The 18,225-nt window shown below is 35.4% G+C and overlaps 1 long non-coding RNA gene across 1 annotated transcript in view; it reads left to right on the top strand.

The window, feature by feature from the left end:
• The window catches only part of LOC141582137 (uncharacterized), a 100,164-nt gene extending 82,238 nt beyond the window's left edge, over nucleotides 1–17,926 (top strand). Inside the window, exon 3 of the long non-coding RNA XR_012514976.1 lies at nucleotides 17,881–17,926. This is a non-coding gene — a long non-coding RNA (uncharacterized LOC141582137). The remainder of the gene's footprint in view (nucleotides 1–17,880) is intronic.
• Nucleotides 17,927–18,225: the final 299 nt, after the last annotated feature.

Below are 18,225 nucleotides of genomic sequence, written 5' to 3'. Positions count from 1 at the left end.
GGGTAGGTGGGAGGAGTGAAAGGAGTAGAACAGATAATTATTGGGTGCTAGGCTTAATACCTGGGTGATTAAACATATACAACAAGCCCCCATGGCATGTGTTTACTTATGTAACAAACCTTCACATGTACCCCCAAACTTAAACATAAGTTAAAGCAAAAGAAATTGTGTGTGTGTGTGTGTGTGTGTGTGTGTCTGTCTCTGTGTGTGTGTGTGTGTGTGTGTGTGTGTATTAAGGTTGCAGGGAGGGGTAAAGCCAGGAATTGCTTTCAAGTATTATATTTGAAACTGATATGAGGGGAGCCAGAAAATCTTCTGTATCTGTTTTCTTTTCTAGGGATAAGTCTAATTTTGAATTTGGTTTTAATGGGGTGCCCATGGCTAAAAACAAGGCTCCGTGAACTCTGTGTATTTTAAACTGACAGTTATCTTCCTCAGTATATCAACCTGATTTGTTCTCATGTTTCTGTCTCAACCAGAAATTTTATGTCAGCAGGTTTTCTTCAATATTCCTTTTGCTATTTTTCTGTTGTATTTCACAGAATGTTTTCGGAGACATTACCATGATTTTAAGCACATTTTTATTATGTTCTGACACTCAGAACATTTGATTAGCTCCCAGAACATAGATTTCAGAGTATTTACTGAAGTTCTTCTTTGAAGATCTGCTTCTTTCTCTGGGTCATTGAAGATGAAATTTTATTCTGATTTGCAATTTTTATATTAGTTTAAAAAACGGGAGCAACATAAAAGTATCTTACATGTACTGAAAGCCCTCATTTAAGTGTTAAAAAAAAGTTCCCATTAAATCTTTTGTTATACCTTCTTCTGAAAAATAGATGCGCCACATTGTTTTACAAATTGAAGAAACTACAGTTCAATTGCTAAGACTGATGTCATTAAAATATAATGTGGAATTAAATCTAGGATTTTATTATTTATATTTTCTATGCTTTTTATAATTTTTCATTTAATACATTAGTAAACATTTTTTACTGAATAGAGTAGGTGTGATAAAATTCTCAGAAATACTGGAGATCTTTCTACTGTAGTGGGTCTCTTACTTTGTTGTCAGGTATGGCCTGTGTCTCTAGTGTTTCTGATAAGGAAACTTCCCTTTCAGGAAGTTAAAGGCTACTGATTCCTTGGGCCTTGATAGAGTTGATGAACTGAAGTCTTTTCAGATAGCAGGAGTTTCTTCACTTCTGCAGCTGAAGTGTTCTTCTTGCCCAAGCTTACGTTTTCTTTTGACCACCAGTTTGAACAGAGTACTGCCTGTGTGTGTCACACAGGATTATAATAGATTACTCCAAATGTGCTGAAAATTTTAAAAAACAAAATCCAAATATCTCCAATTTGCCAATGAGCAGGGTATCTTTATTCAGGAAGGATGCTGGATTATCCTTAACTCTTACACCTTGTGTTTCTCCTTCACTTTTGGAATCTCTCAATAATTAAGCTGGTATTTACTGCATAGTACAGTACTGTTCTAGAAAACTTACATATTGTTTTACTAAGCCTAGGGAATTAAAAAATATACAGAGGGTAATTGGCAGGTAGGTACATCATCTGGTTGAAAATTGATGTATTCATTTTCAGCTCCCTTCTTGGTTTCCTGAGTCCCTCCTTTTAGCAGAGGACTTGTTTAGCCGTTGTTTCTCATTCTGAAGAGTCTCAAAAGGCCAAATACAAAAGGGGCGGATAGGGGAGTCAGAAATTTTCATTCCCACTTAATAAGGAGCTACCTTAACAGGTCTGCATTCTTCTCTAAGAACTCTTATCTTCTTACTATTGATGCCAGGACTAAGTACCTCCTTTCTGAATAACAAAGAGATACTGTCTATCTTATTGACTCTAAAAGTTAAACATACCAGAGTATATTGCAGTAAATGCAGCACATATACAAGAAGCAGTAATTAAGTGAAACAGGATACTTTTTCAATACTCTAGCTCTCAGGGAAAAGTAACACCATCAACATCAAACATTGGCATTTATTGGCTTGCTTGCTTTCTCTGTGTAAGATGCAGTATCTCATTTGATCCTCAAAACAATGACATATGAGCTGGCTTAGTATTACCTCCACTTGACAGACAAATAAACTAAAGCTCACAGAGGACATACAACTTGCTTCTGATCACACAGCCTGTTAATGTTGAAGTCAAAATTGTATTTGTTTGTTAGGTGAGGTGATCCAATTATTTCTTGTAGCCCATTCCCAGTTTTCTGCATAAGTGCTGGATATGTCTCTCACTTTCTGCATTTTTTCAGTGTTTCTGCTGGGACTGGGCAAGAAATGGATGAGCAGCTTTAGAGCAGTAACATAGCTAATCAGGGAAATACTTCTTAACCGTGAGCCATGGAGCCAAAGGCTGTATTGTGTGGAAGATTGTGGTGAATTTAGGGCTTGGCATGGTAGGTGAATATCACCAGCCTTTTTACCTGTATGGAACCCTGAAAGAAGTCAGAGGTCATCTTCAGGGAAAAGTTAAAGAAAACTTGAACTGATTGGAAAGAATTTTTAATAAATTAATGTATTGCCCCAAATATTCAAACATTTTAGTTTTATATTAGCATAAACGAAGTTCTTAAAACTAATTTTAATTAGATGAAATAATAATAATCAGATTGATGTGTATTTGGGTATACCTAAAGAAAATTCTAGGTCCAAATGGAAATTTACATTGAGCTTTGCTTTTATTTTGTTAGTCTTTAACGATGAATTATTTATGCTTGCCTTTTTGATGTCTTAAGTTATTCTAAGAGAGACAGAAGACTTTAAGCAAGATAAATTACATGATGAAGTTAAGATGTTTACAAAAGAATAGATTACTTAGGTTATATCTACAAATAATATTTACACTTTTAACTGATCAGATAAGTAGACCTAGGAAACTAGTCCAATTATTTTTTCTATCGTTATTTTTTATCACTAGGAAAGTTGAAGTGTCTAAAGAGGACATGTCAGCTTTTAACAAAGATTTTCAGAAAAACGTCTTGGAAATCATCACCAGTCCTTACAGCTTTGGGTTCAGATAGAGTCAGCTGTGATGAAAATATATTGATACACCATAAAAAGGACTAGCAGGATAATTTATTTTCAGCAGAAGCCCAAATATTAATTCAGAGAGATTTCAAGATGAAATGTATACTGGAGTTAAAAAAAAAAAAATCAAATAACCCCGACTACTGCATTTCTTAGCAAACCAAGCTTTGCTTTTGTATCTGGGCTATAAAGGTGGTATTATAGTAGAGTTTTAGAGAGGACTTTTTTTTCATTAATATCTATACAGTTTTCAGACTCTTGAGAGTAAAAGTTTTAAATTTTCAGAGGGCTTGGGTAATTTTCCCCATTTAAGTATATTTATCACTAATCCCAGATTCTTAATTCTTTCCCTTAATGATTACATTTATTTCAAGTTTAATTATTTCAACACTAAAATCACACAATTTGTATATGAAGAAATATAATTATATTTCATTTGTCTTATTACATTCATTTATTTTTCTTACATGCTGGTAATATGCATTTTTATTTCTCATTGTCATGGAGTTTTACGAATCACTGTTTGCACACCTTACTACTCCTTCAATTTACAATGCATTTTAGATGCCCTTGCCTGATAAAAACACCTGAACAAATTATAGCCAAGAGAACAATTACGCATGTCACTGCTGCAGGTTTTAAATATCATAATCTTTAACTTTCTTGTCCAAGGATTTCTTGTCTTCCTTTTGTGTGAATATTTAATTGCTCAGGATAATTCTACTTATGTTGTCAGGAAGAAAATGTAGTGCATTCTGAATATAACCTTCTTTATTAAATATTCTACTAGCATCTTTCATGGTTGCTGAATTGTGCAAGCTATTGAAATAGATCTGGAAGCCAACAGAATCCTGATTACAAATAACCAGCTACACTTTATTAATCTTCCAAATAGCTACACAAATATTCTTTTTCTCCCAACTTCTTGGAAGAAAAGCAGCATGATGGGTAGATCAATAAAGCTAACAACAAAGAAAGGAAAACCATAATTCAATTTTTAAAATTGTAATACATAATTATAATTATTTTAGTCTTCTCAACCACAAAGAAACTTAATCCTATTTCTAATTCCTTATGATGGTGCATTTTTAATATTTAATAATAAATATTAAAAGATTTATACCTGTAGGATGAATAATTGCATATTTAATTATATGTGTATTATAATTAATGTTACTGTATTTCAAAAGAAATTTCAAAGTCTAATAAATAACAGAAAATTCTTGGACAAAGGATGGAAATGTTTACTTATGTGAGATGAATACATTTTGGAGGTCTAATATATAGCATGGTGATGATAGTTAATACCATATTGTATACTTACATATGCTGAGAGTTGGCTAAGCATTCTGACCATACACACACACACACACACACACCCACACACCCACATAACTCCATGAGGTGATGAATATGCTAATTATCTTGATTTTGATAAGCATTTCACAATGAATATAAATATCAAAATAACACAATGGTTATCTTAAATATATACCATTTTTGTCAAGTATACATCAATAGAGGTGAAATAAAGAATGCTGCTGAAAGATGATAGTGGCACTAAAGTGGTGACTGTATAGATATGAATAAAAGTGTATGATGTTAAAATCCCACCTCAAGCAGATGTATAAAATGCAAACAGGAATTCATTATATCAGGGTCATATAAGACATAATATGTAGAAAGCAGTTAAAAGCTAAATTAGCATGTAACTTAAAAGTCAGCAAAACTTTCAGGCTTGAGCTTAATTAGTAGAATGGCATAAAGACTAAAGAGACCTTCACAAAGCCGGAAATAGAGGAAGGCAAAAAGTAAAGCTAGCAGGAAGGAAATAAACTTAGAGGAACCAAATTTAAAGGCACATTAATAGAGAAAGAATAAACAGAGATGGAGAGGAGTTTTACAGTGATGTGATAAAATACATACATCTTCAAGCGTTAATAATGTAAGAAATGCATTCATTGGTTTGGTATTTTGAACAACTATGTATTTAGGGTAACCAAAGAGTTATGTTAACATCTGTTTTACTCGTTTTTTAAGTATGTAATTAAATATTTAGCTCAAGTTTAATTAATGTTACATCCCTTTGGTTGGTATACTGTTTTGTTTGTATGTTTTGTTGGATATTGTTTTTGTTATATCCCTTCAATTGCTATTGTGTATGTATATTCAGTATCATATCCCTTTTATTGAGTAATTATCATACCTGTATATGTTAATTAATTCTGTATTCCTTTTAGTGGATATGTTTATGATGAAAGAGTAACACAAATTGTACCAGAAATCATAAGACTTAGATTAGTCCTTAGTCTGTATAAATCACTGGGTTTATTTCTCTATAATAAAATGGAAATAATTACACCAGCTATGCTTACTTCAGAAAGTTAAGTATGCAAATTTATCATTAGTGGCCATTGGTCTTTCTTTTTTAATCCACTTGAACTACCAAACCGCCCCTGCTCATTTGTATTCCTGCCACTGGGATCAACATAGTATTTATTATCCTACTAGCTTATGTTATGTTACCTTATTTCACAGATTCTGAGGTACTTAAAAAAATTTACTCCTGTAAAGTTGGGATAAACTTCATTATGTCTAGGAGCTTATTGTCACTGCTGGCTAGTCAGCATTGTTGTTTAGTACCACTGGATATGTGAACTTGGCTATTATTTCTAATTAGACAATGACGCTCCCTCAGTGTTTCTGTATACAAACCATTTTAAAACCACTTAAGGGAAGTTATGTGTCACCTTCTAATATGATCAAGAAAGTGATGGTATCAAAATTTGGAAAGCTTGCAAGAAAATTCTATTGCCAGTTTATATGCTAGTCTTGTGAAAAAACATAGACATAAATAACTCTGAGTTGAAAAATCATTCAGAAGAATCAGACTCCGAAAGTAATGTATTTTTAAAACTTTTATTTTCAGGGGTACAGGTGCAGGTTTGTTATATAGGTAAACTACAAGTCATGGGGCTTTGATATACAGATTATTGTGTTACCCAGGTAATAAGCATAATACCCAATAGAGAGTTTTTTGTTCTTCTCCCTCCTCCTACTCTCTACCCTCAATAGGCCCCAATCTCCGTTGTTCCCCTCTGTGTCCACATGTTCTCATTGTTTAGTGTGTACTTATAAGTTTATAAGTGAGAACATGCAGTATTTGGTTTTCTCTTTCTGCATTAATTTGTTTAGGATGATGCCTCCAGCTCTATCTGTGTTCCTGGGGGTGGGGGGGAAGCATTCTTTTTCATGGCTGCATAGTATTCCACAGTATATTTTTATGTATCACATTTTATTTATTCAGTCTACTGTTGATGGGCATTCAGGTTGATTTTAGTCTTTGCTCTTGTGATAAAGATATGCATGTATGTGTTTTATGATAGAATAATTTATATTTCTTTGGGTATATATCCAATAATGGAATTGCTGGGTTGAATAGTAAATCTGTTTTAAGTTCTTTGAGGAATCGGCACACTGCTTTCCACAATGGCTGAACTGATTTACATTCCCACCAACAGTATATAAGTGTTCCCTTTTCTCTATAACCTCACCAGCATCTATTAGTTTTTGACTTTGTAATGGTAGCCATTCTGACTGGTTTTAGATGCTATCTCATTATAGATTTTACTTGCATTTCTCTAATGATTAGTAATGAGCATTTTTTTTATATGCTTGTTGGAAAGTAATGTTAGAAGCATATTAGAAGTTGGTTTTTTTCTGTTTTCCTTTTTACATATGCATAAGAGAGATATGTGCTAAAATCTGTGTGTAGGAAAATCCACTGTAGCTTTTACAGTGAGTAAAAATATACAAATTCCAAGTTATGATTAGCATTGTGTTGTGGTTTAGTTGATAGCATTTTAAATTTTGTAGTCATACATTAAGTAGTAATGAGTCTTACAACTGGCAGTATTTAGAATTTGGCTAAAAAAATACATCTCCTAACCGGTTTTCCTAATCCAAGTCCCGTGCTTCAGAAATTTCTTTCCTCCTTTATTCATTAAAGAACATTTATTTTCTAGACTCTATTTCTCCTGGGCCTTCTCAGGAGATTAGTCAAATTAGACATTGATATCAGCCATGATAGCTTCAAAGGAAGTAACAGCTTCATGTACTAATGAATCAACTTAATACATTTGCATTTATCAATGATTTTTGGATCTCAGAAGTTCAAGAAAATAATTTTAATTATACATACCTCAGGTGCCATGATTAGCATATGCTTATACCAACAATTGCTTGTCACTAACAGCAGTTCTCAGATTCTTCCCATGAGTCCCTGTATGGGCTCAATGAAGGACACCATTTTTATTATTTAAAAAATACAATGTAGGTTTATATTTATATATAATAGTACATGTTCATGTACAAAATGTGGAAATACATAAATCAAGAAAAAAATGGCAGAATACCCCTGATCTGACAGAGAAGACACCTATAGGAAACGTTTTCTTATATTTCTTGTCATTTTGTTGTTTTATGTAATTGTAATCACATGTATCTATATACATGTGATATATAGTGTTTCTTTTTTTATGTAACACTGGCAGTTTACTATACTATGAGGCTAATAATATACAATATTTTAATGTCCGCATACTATTCAGTCAAGTACATAGACTTCATTTTCCTGTAGTTACAAATGGGCCTTATTTTCAATTTTTATCTCTTCAGTAAATATCTTTTAGCCCAAAGTATTTTTTCTTGTATAATTTCCAGTTATTTTTTAGGATAAATGTATAGACTCAGAATCCATTGTAAAAGGGGATGACCTTCTTATTTTATATTTCTATCATTAAATTCCTTTCTATATGCTTTAAAATGTTTTGCAGTCCTAACAGCTGTGTATAAATGCACATGAACTTATTTTTCATCAAAGGAAAAAACTCATTTGTCTAACATTTTCTTTCAATATTCTTTGATTTTCTGTCAATAGAAAAATATCAAATGAAAACCCTGATATAATCAAGAAATAGATTGATACAGACAAGCATTAGACAAAACAAAGCAAAGTAAACAAATAAGCAAGTAAAAACATAGAATAGATAATAGAATTTTAACAATATAAGACTAAACAAATTCCAAAGTGTGACAGGACTTGGATCATTGACGGTTTTTGGCCAACAATTTAGCAACCTGTAAGTGTAAAGGTAAGTTAAAATTGATGAGAGCCTTCCTTCCTATATAATATTGACAATGTGTATTTATATTTCTGCTCTAATTATATAATATGGAACTAATGTAAAGATTCATGGACTGATATAACATTCAGTTTAATCAACTCTTCTTGCTCATAGAAATCTATCCCTAGATGTACAATTTCTCAAAGTTTACTTTGAGAATTGAGTCTTCCTGGGGGTGTTTGTAATTTCACTATGTTTGCCAAATATTTCCCATTAATCTCTCTGAGGATATTTCATTGTCTGCTTACACAGCCTTGTCACCTGCAGCCTTTTTTAATTCTAAGCACTTTGTGTTCCACATGCTGTTACAATGGGACATATTAAAAATAACTAGTTCCAATGGGAGAAAGGTCTTTGCAATCGAGGCACAAATATGCTGTAACTCTTGCTCTATGCTATTAAATGTCTTTACCATCTCACACAGTTCAGCATTTTTATGTTTTAGCATTTAAATTTCCTTCCCACATTGCTTCCATTTATCAAAGTCCTAACCTAGTTTGTGATCCATAAGAAAAATACATCAATTAATGTCACTTATTATTTAAATGTTTGTATATTTATTTTTAGTAACTGTAATAATAAATAGTATTATAGTTATCAATTCATTAATTAGATTTATTAATATTACATTTAAATATTTAATAATTATTAAATAATGATTATTTAGTTAGATGGGCATTCCATGAATCTACTTATTATTTCCCCCAATTTTTCATTGTCTTAACTGTATCTTTGATGTCTTAATTTACCTGTAGAGAATTATGTATATGTTTTTCTGGTCCATACTAAATTTTGATTACATGATTGGACAATTCAAATTTATAAAAATAACATTCTTAATCCCTTTTACATTACCTGCCTTCTGCCCATCCAAATACGGTGTCATCTTCCTTTGATTCCAGTATACTTACTAATTATCTCCACTCAACAATTTATTAAATAAATTTGTGAGAAAACAGCTTTGATTTTTCACGTATCACTCATATTACATACCACATGCAGTTTGACTTGTGTGCTTACTGTTTGCCTCAAACTACTCATTCCAACCTTACTATTGATTATCTAGTTGAAGGAAGGATTCTTTTCTCAGTATTCATTTGAATTAAATAAATTGTTTTAAGTTCTTTGAGAAATCTCCACTCTGCTTTCCACAGTGGCTTAACTAATTTACATTCCCATCAGCAACATGTAAGTGGTCCCTTTTTTCCACAACTTGGCCAACATCTGTTATTTTTTCACTTTTTTATATTACCCATTCTGACTGGTATGACCTAGTATCACATTACGGTTTTGATTCACATTTCCCTAGTGATTAGTGATTTTGAGCAATTTTCCCCATATATTTGTTGGCCACATGTATGTCATGTTTTGAGAAGTGTCTGTTCATGTCCTTTGCCCACTTTTTAATGAGGTCGTTTATTTTTTTTCCTGTTGAATTGTTTAAGTTCTGGACATTGTTTAGATTCTGGACATTAGACCTTTGTCAGATGTGCAGTTTGTGAATATCTTCTCCCATTCTGTAGTTTGTATGTTTATTGATAGTTTCTTTTGCTGTGCAGAAGCTCTTTAGTTTAATTAGATCACCTTGTCAACTTCTGTTTCTGTTGCAATTGCTTGTGGAGACTTGATCATAAACTCTTTGCCGTGACCCATGTCCAGAATGGTATTTCTTAGGTTTTCTTCTAGGATTTTTAGGATTTTAGGTCTTACATTCAAATCTTTAATCCTCCTTGATCTAGTTTTGGTATATGGTGAAAGAAAGTGGTCTGGTTTCAATCTTCTGCATATAGCTAGCCAGTTATCCCATCAGCACTTATTAGAGAGTACTTTCCCCATTTACTTGTTGCCAAGTTTGTTGACGATCAGATGGTTGTAGGTGTGTGGCTTCATTTCAGTTCTTTATCCTGTTGCATTTGTCAATATGTCTGTTTTTTTATGCATTACGTGCTGTTTCGGTTGTTAGGTCCTTGTAGTATAGCTTGAAGTTAGGTAGTGTGAAGCTTCTGGCTTTGTTCTTTTAGCTTAGAATTACTTTGGGTATTCAGGCTTTTGTTGTTGTTGTTATTCCGTATGTATTTTAGAATAGCTTTTTCTAATTCTGTGAGAAATGATGTTGGTAGTTTCATAGATACAGCATTGAGTCTGTAAAGTACTTTGGGCAGTATGGCCGTTTTAACAATATTGATACTTTCTATTTATAAGCATGAAATGGCACTTCATTTGTTTGTGTTGTGTCTGCTTTCTTTCATCAGAGTTTATAATTCTCACTGTAGAGATCTTTCACTTCCTTGGGTAGCTGTACTCCTAGGTATTTTGTCCATTTTCAGGTTATTGTAAATGGGATTGCATTCTTAATTTGGCCGTCAGCTTGGACATTATTGGTGTATAGAAATGCTACTGATTATAGGCCGGGTGCAGTGGCTCACACCTGTAATCCCAGCACGTTGGAAGGCCGAGGTGGGCAGATCATGAGGTCAAGAGATCGAGACCATCCTGGCCAATATGGTGAAACCCCATCTCTACGAAAAAATACAAAAATTAGCTGGGCATAGTGGGGCGTGCCTGTAGTTCCAGCTACTCAGGATGCTGAGGCAGGAGAATTGCTTGAACCCGGGAGGCAGAGATTGCAGTGAGCCAAGATTGCGCCACTGCACTCCAGCCTGGTGCCTGGCAACAGAGCAAAACTCTATCTCAAAAAAATAATAATAAAAAATAAAATAAAATAGATAAAAAAGGAATGCTACTGATTACAGAACTACCGTTTGACCTAGCAATCCCACTATTGGGTATATACCCAAAGGAAAATAAATTATTCTACGAAAGAGACAGAAGCATTTTTTTTTTTTAATAGAGTCTGGTTCTGTTGCTAAGGCTGGAGTGCATTGGCGCAATCTCAGCTCACTGCAGCCTCTGCTTCCTGGGTTCAAGAGATTCACCTGCTTCAGCTTCCCAGGTACCTGGGATTATAGGTGCCCGCCATCATGCCTGACTAATTTTTGTATTTTTCATAGAGATGGAGTTTCACCATGTTGGCCAGAGGCTGATATTGAACTCCTGACCTCAACTGTTCCACCCGCCTCAGCCACCCAAAGTGTTGGGATTATGGCGTGAGCCGCTGCGCCTGGTGACACAAGCACTCTTAGGTTCAATGCAGCACCATTCACAATAGCAAAGACATGAAATCAGCCTATTTGCCCATCAATGGTAAACTGAATAAAGAAAATATGGTACATATACAAAATGGAATACCACCCAGCCATAAAAAGGAATAAAATCATGTCTTTTGCAGCAATATGGGCACAGCTGGAGGCCATTATCCTAAGCAAATTCATACAGGAACAGAAATCCAAATACCACATACCCTCACTTGTAAGTGGGAGCTAGACATTGGGTAAATACGGACATAAAGATGGCAATAATAGACACTAGGGGCTACTGGAGGGGAGAGGTTGGGAGAGGAGACTGAGTTAAAAGAATTACCTATTGAGTACTATGCTCAGTACCTTGGTGATGGAATCATTAGTATGCCAAGTCTCAGTGACATGCAATTTACCCATGTAAGAAACCTGCACATGTACCCCCTGAACCTAAAAGTTGAAAAAAAAAATTGATTTAACTTACAAGCACTTACTCTTAAAACTCTTTTCTTCCTTGATCTCAGTGACATTAAACTTTATGGTCAAAATTTTACCACTCTTTAATTAGAGATCACACATAAACTTACCAATTGTAAGTTACTTTAACTCCTTCCTGTAAAAGTATAAGACAGATCAGGTGCGGTGGCTCATGCCTATAATCCTAACACTTCGGGAGACCTAAGCAGGCAGATCACTTGAGGTCAGGAATTCGAGACCAGCCTGACCAACATGGCAAAATGCCATCTCTACTACAAAAACAAACAAAACAAAAAACTGGGTGTTTTTGTGCATGCCTGTGATCTTAGTGGTGCCTGCCTGGAGTCTTAGCTATTTGGGAGGCAGAGGTGGGACAATTGCTTGAACCTGGGAAGCAGAGGTTTCAGGGAGACAAGATCACACCATTGCACTTCAGCCTGGGCCACAGAGAGATACTGTCTCAAAAAAAAAAAAAAAAAAAAAAAGTCTAAAACAAACCACATTGATCTTGACATCTGACACGGTCTCTCTATTGCAATAGCGTGAATAAAATCAATGTACTTTCTAGCTTTTTTTACTGTTTAACAGTGCCTTTAGATTTGTCTCTCCCAATTCATTTCTTTCCATTTTGTGCAACCAATCTGATTTTGTTTTCTCCAGACTGACCATCAACCTAACCCTTAAAAGGATGATTCCTTCTGCAATGTCATGCTTTTTAAAAAGTACATTACCTGAGTAATCAAATTCTTTGAAAAGATTCAACTTCCATCAAATGGATACCTCTCTTTGAATCTCTAGCATACACTTTCAACTCTCTACTGAACAGCTCCAGGCGATCACGTATCTGTTCTTCACATTCAACATGTCCCAAATCAAACTCACTGATTTTCCCCTCCATGCTTCCTCCTTCCTCATGATTTTGTTATTATTTATATTACTATTTACTCACTTTTCCAAACTTGGAAGCATCTTTGGCTCTTCACTTACACCCAATATACAATTAATCACTTGATCTCCTCTTTATTTCTTTTTGTTACTGACTTCATTTAGAGCTTCGTAATTTCTCAGTTAAAAAGACTACAGTAAATTTATATCAAATCCACCTGCCTGAGGTCATAATCTCCCTGCAAATCACCCTCAACAGTGTTACTTAAATTGTCTTCACTTACGCAAATTTGGTTATATCACCTAGTTATCAAAACATAATATCTAATTCCTTATCTTGGAACCAAAGATCCCTTGGCATCTGGACCCACCCAGTCTCTCCAAACTCAATCTGTGTTCTGGAAATATACGCCAAAATGACAAACTGCCTGCCATGCATCCTAGAGGTTCCCCGTCAGTCATGTTTGTGCTCTAACAGTGCGGAATGCTCATTGCCTTCTTGCCTATCTGATGTCTTTAGAGCTTTATGCAAACATTTCTCCCCAGAAATGTCTCACAAGCTCTCTTTCTTTATGTTGAATTATGTATCCCTATTATGTTTTTATAGTATCCACGTCACGCTGCATTGTAATTGCTCAATTGTTTTACTCATACAAACTATAGCACCACAGAAATAAACAGGGTCACTCTATTTCTATGTTCTTATGAACTAGCAGATTGCCTTGCCATGTCCATTCATGAAACTTGGAGGGATTTCTGCTTGGGCTTCTTCTCTTACACTTAGCAAATTGCACATAGTTTGGTGCTAATATTAGTGTCCCACCAGACCATGTTGGTTTATAATCTTCTTGATAAGGATGTTGAAAATAAAATTACAATTACAATTACCTGTAATTTTAATGAGAGCGGGCACTCCTTTGAACAAAACAAACAAACAAAATGCCAATATAAAAACTTGATATGAATACAGTGTGGGTCAGCCTGGGAAAAGCCACACAGCACAGGTTTGAAGAAAAGCTAGTCATTAAATGCACAGCTTTATAGGAAAATTTACCTTTTGCTATACCATCCCCATATGTTTCCCTAGGTCAAGAACCAGGACCATTGTTATTGCTAGTACTTTTTTATTTTCGATTAAAAATGGCATTTTTTTTTTTTACGATAAAAAGTCATTATTTCTAGGGAAAGAGCAAGGTGAATGGTCTATATCAGATAACTTTAAACTACTTTTCAGAGATTTTTCTCATTGCCTGGAATCTGGTGCCAGATTTTTAGTTAATACATCATAGTTGTTCTGTCTTTGATTGATTGATTGATTGACTGGAGACTGAGTCTCACTCTGTTGCCCAGGCAGGAGTGCAGCAGTGTGATGTCGACTCATTGCAACCTCCGCCATCTGGGTTCAATTGATTTCCCTGCCTCCACCTCCTGAGATAGTTGAGATTACAGGTGTCTACCACCACTCCTGGCAAATTTTTATATTTTTAGTAGAGACGGGGTTTCACCATGTTGGCCAGGCTGGTCTTGAATCCCTGACCTCAGGTGATCTGCCTGTCTCAGCCTTCCAAAATGCTGGGATTACAGGCGTGAGCCACCTTACCCAACCGTGTGTGTGTGTGTGTGTGTGTGTGTGTGTGTGTGTGTGTGTGTATGAGGCAGAGTCTTGCTCTGTTGCCTGGACTGGAGTGTAGTGGCACAATCACAGCTCACTGTAGTCTCAAACTCCCGGACTCAAGCAATCCTTCCACCTCAGCCTCCCAAAGTGTTGGGATTATAAGCATGACACACCTTGCCCAAACTTCTCATTGTTTTGAAATTACCCATAGTTTCTGAGACTTAAATTCTGTCAATTTTACTAATCATTCTCTTCAGTGAAGAGAATAATGAATGTCAATGATTTTGACCTTCCAAATTTAAAGGATTAGAATGCAGTGTTTTTAGTCAGGTATTCTGGAAGTGGTAAAACTCATTGAGACTTTTCTGTCTGACAAATCTAGTTTTAATTCTGACTCTGCATGTGAGAGACTTTGAAACGTTGGCTAGTTTGATAAACACATCCAACCTTAGTGTTCTCATTTATAAAACAGGAGTAAGCATATTGACCCGTAGAAGACTGGTGGTTTTTTGCATAATATTCCTTCCAACCATCTTCTTCCTAATGGAACTCTGACATTTTTCAGATACCTACCCCGCATATACATAGCTATGTATATAAAATAAAGCTCAAAGACCCTCAGAGATAGGTCTAATTAAAACCCATTTCCTTTTCCATTTATTATTAGGAATTGACATATGTTCATACGTCACAATTCCCAAGACCCCATGGGCCTTGATACAATTTTATTCAGCACTTTGTTGAAGAGTCTGATAACTGTCCCAAAAGCTTCACTGGGTAGGTAAGGGGATGGAGATCATTTGCCTAATCACCACGTAGCCTCATTCTCCAATCTTCTGTCAATTCAGTTTTTGATCTTATAAATTCTAAAAGCTAATGCACCCTTTTGATATTGTGATTTTCTCAATTGCTTAGTTTACGATGACTTCATAAAGTAGAGAAAGCATATCTGATTTCAATTTCTACTCGCTCTGCCCACATGGAGTGAAGAGGAAGGCTATGAGTGGAATAAGTATTGGTAAGAATGGAGAGTTTGGCGAGAAGGTGGTTTTGTGGTTTCATAAACTGTATTGAAAATTTGGGAAATAACTCCACAAAAATTATATTTTTCTTATTCCACCAATTTGTACATATGTACACACACACACACACACACACACACACACATGTGCCAGACACAGTGGCTCATGCCTGTGATCCCAGCACTTTGTGACGCAGAGGTGAAGGATCCTTTGAGGCCAGGAGTTCAAGGCTGGACAGTAAAGTAAGACTCCATATTTAATAAAAAAATTAGCCAGATGTGTTGATACATGCCTATGATCCTCGCAACTTAGGAGGCTGAGGCAAGATGATCTCCCGAGCTCAGTAGTTCAAGGCTGCAGTGAACTATAATCATAGCACTACACTCCAGCCTTGGTGACAGAGGGAGACCCTGTCTCAAGGTATCCGTATGTGTGCATATATGTGTTTTTGTATACATAACTTTGGCCCTGTATCCTACAAAATAATAACTGAATATTTTTTATAAAGCACACATCTATCCCCAACATAGTCTCATTAGATCTCCCTCATACGGATCCATAGAATGAAACAATGGACAAGTCAACACTGTCTAGCTCCTAGGACTGTTTGACCAGGGGCCAAGGTAGCAAAGAACTCAGCTTGCCCTACCACCTTACAGAGTGATCACATTCTGTTCTTCATTTGAGTCTTCGAAATTCTCTCTAAACGTACCCCTGTTCAAATGTTCTGGGCAAACTCTTTCTCTCATTGTCTTATACACTATCTGGTCTTTCCTAACCTACTCCTCCCTGTGGCCCACTGCCTCTTTCTGTCCTCTGTATTCACCCCACATTGATGATAACTCTTCTTGGTAAAGCTGTTTGCTGAGTAGGATATCAACAATATCTTGGAAGTAAAAATTTTCTCCCAGGCCCTGCTACCAAAAGATCTGAAGTTACATAGAGCTGCCAGAGTGAACTAGGATGGGCCGAGTGAGTGTGTGTTAGTCAAGATAAGCAAGGAATTCATGGAGACAGAAAGTGACCTAAAGGAAAAGAATTGACTGGACTGGAAACCAGGGTTCAGGACACAGGTATAATAGTTCATGGGACTAGAACATTTTCTGGAAGTTAAGGCTGAAAAGGAAATGAAAGGAGAGAGCAAGACTAAGAGTGAGGAGAAAGATGGACGGAAGGCAGGAAGGAAGGCAGGAAGGCAGGAAATAATTCAACCTTAGGAAATAGGAAAAATGTGTCAGTACTGGGCATTGAGAAACAATGGCTGACCATGAGAGTTGGGATTCTGAAACTCAGTTGTTGGGCTTCCCTGAAGCCTGTGCAGAGATCTAAACCAGAAAGAGCATTGTCTCAGAGAGACAGGAAAGTGAAGTTCAAGCTTAAGTTTCCATTTTGGAGCATAATAAGAAGCAGTAGAAAGAAGAGACTAATACAACTTTAATATCATATCTGATTGGCATTGAGAAACGACCTCTTTTAATCTGACAAAAATTTGGAGGTAATACAATTTAGCCTCAAGTATTTTAATAATGGGATGTAGGGGATTCAATGACTACATTAAAAACAACTAAAATAAAGCTAGCCATGACCCAGTGAGGTTGTAAAAATTAAATAGGGGAATGTCAAAATTGCCTGTGGCTAAAATATATTGATAGCAAATATATCTTCTTCAAACAAACCAAGGAATAGCGATTAATCAAATGATTTCAATAAATTCTATAATCAACTGAAGAAATTGCTTACCAGGTGATAGATACTACATTAGTAAAGCTTGAAAGGAGGTTAGCATGCTGTGAAGACATGTATAAGTCATGTCACACTGCAAGGAAATACAATTTTGGGGAAAAAGAAGCATATATAAATGTTTTTTGTGAAGTAATAGGCAGTGAAGTTTCCATCATTTCCACAGAACTGACCTTTATCATTTGTAATGCTAGTTGCTCAAGAACTTTTTAAAAACACATTTTTTCCTTCTTTTGCATAATGTGAACGTAACAAGACAGTCTGCATCTGATCATCATAACATTACAGAAGCAGTTTCTCCTGAAATTTTCAAAACAAAAATTGTAGAGGTGAAATATTATAAGTCATGTCAAGTGAGAAAACTGGTGTATACCACAGAACAATGCCTCAGAGTATATGCATATTCAAGGAGAAGCAGTCAACAGGTTGAAAACAGCCAAGATTTGTCTTCCTGGAAATGCAGCAGGCATTTCGGTTATGTTTGGCTCTTCCATGCATATTATATTAAAATTATTAATAACCTATTTCAGGTATATTTACAGTCTAATGAGAATAAATTTTTAGACATGTACTTTTATCGTAACACAACTTTTTCCTCATTTCATAACACTTTTTTGCTAGGTTGGGAAAAAAGTACCACCTTCACAAAATCTTTAGGTTAAGATTATGCATGATAGATATTTCTACATTTGTGTGAGAACATGTGCTACAGCAGTGCTTATAAATGTGGGATTAATGGCTTCCTCTTGATATTTGTCTTATTTTTCATGACAGTCAAGTTTTTCTGGAAAAGGAAAAACTACTGGTGGAGGAAGTAAATTGGCATGAAGTCAAAACTGATGGGTCCATTTGAAAATACCAAAGTTTTGGTAAGTGGCTTCATTTCTAAATACAGTAGGGGGGCTGATAGTCACATTTGAATGTCTTAGTAGTTTTTTTGGTGCTCTCATGTGGACATTTCTGAGCAAATTCATGACTTTGTGATACTCTGTGCTATGGAGGAGGTTGGAGAATTGTCTCTATACATAAAGCGTTTCTCCTTAACTAAGCTTCAGCAAGTTCACTAACAAAAATCAGTTAAACTGTTTTTTGAGAAGTAACCGCCAGGGACTACCAGCT

This window comes from Saimiri boliviensis, chromosome 19 (genome assembly GCF_048565385.1).
Source record: "Saimiri boliviensis isolate mSaiBol1 chromosome 19, mSaiBol1.pri, whole genome shotgun sequence".
Classification (NCBI taxonomy): domain Eukaryota; kingdom Metazoa; phylum Chordata; class Mammalia; order Primates; family Cebidae; genus Saimiri; species Saimiri boliviensis.
Note: the sequence above shows the minus strand (reverse complement) of the source record. Positions and strands in the feature narration are given on the sequence as shown.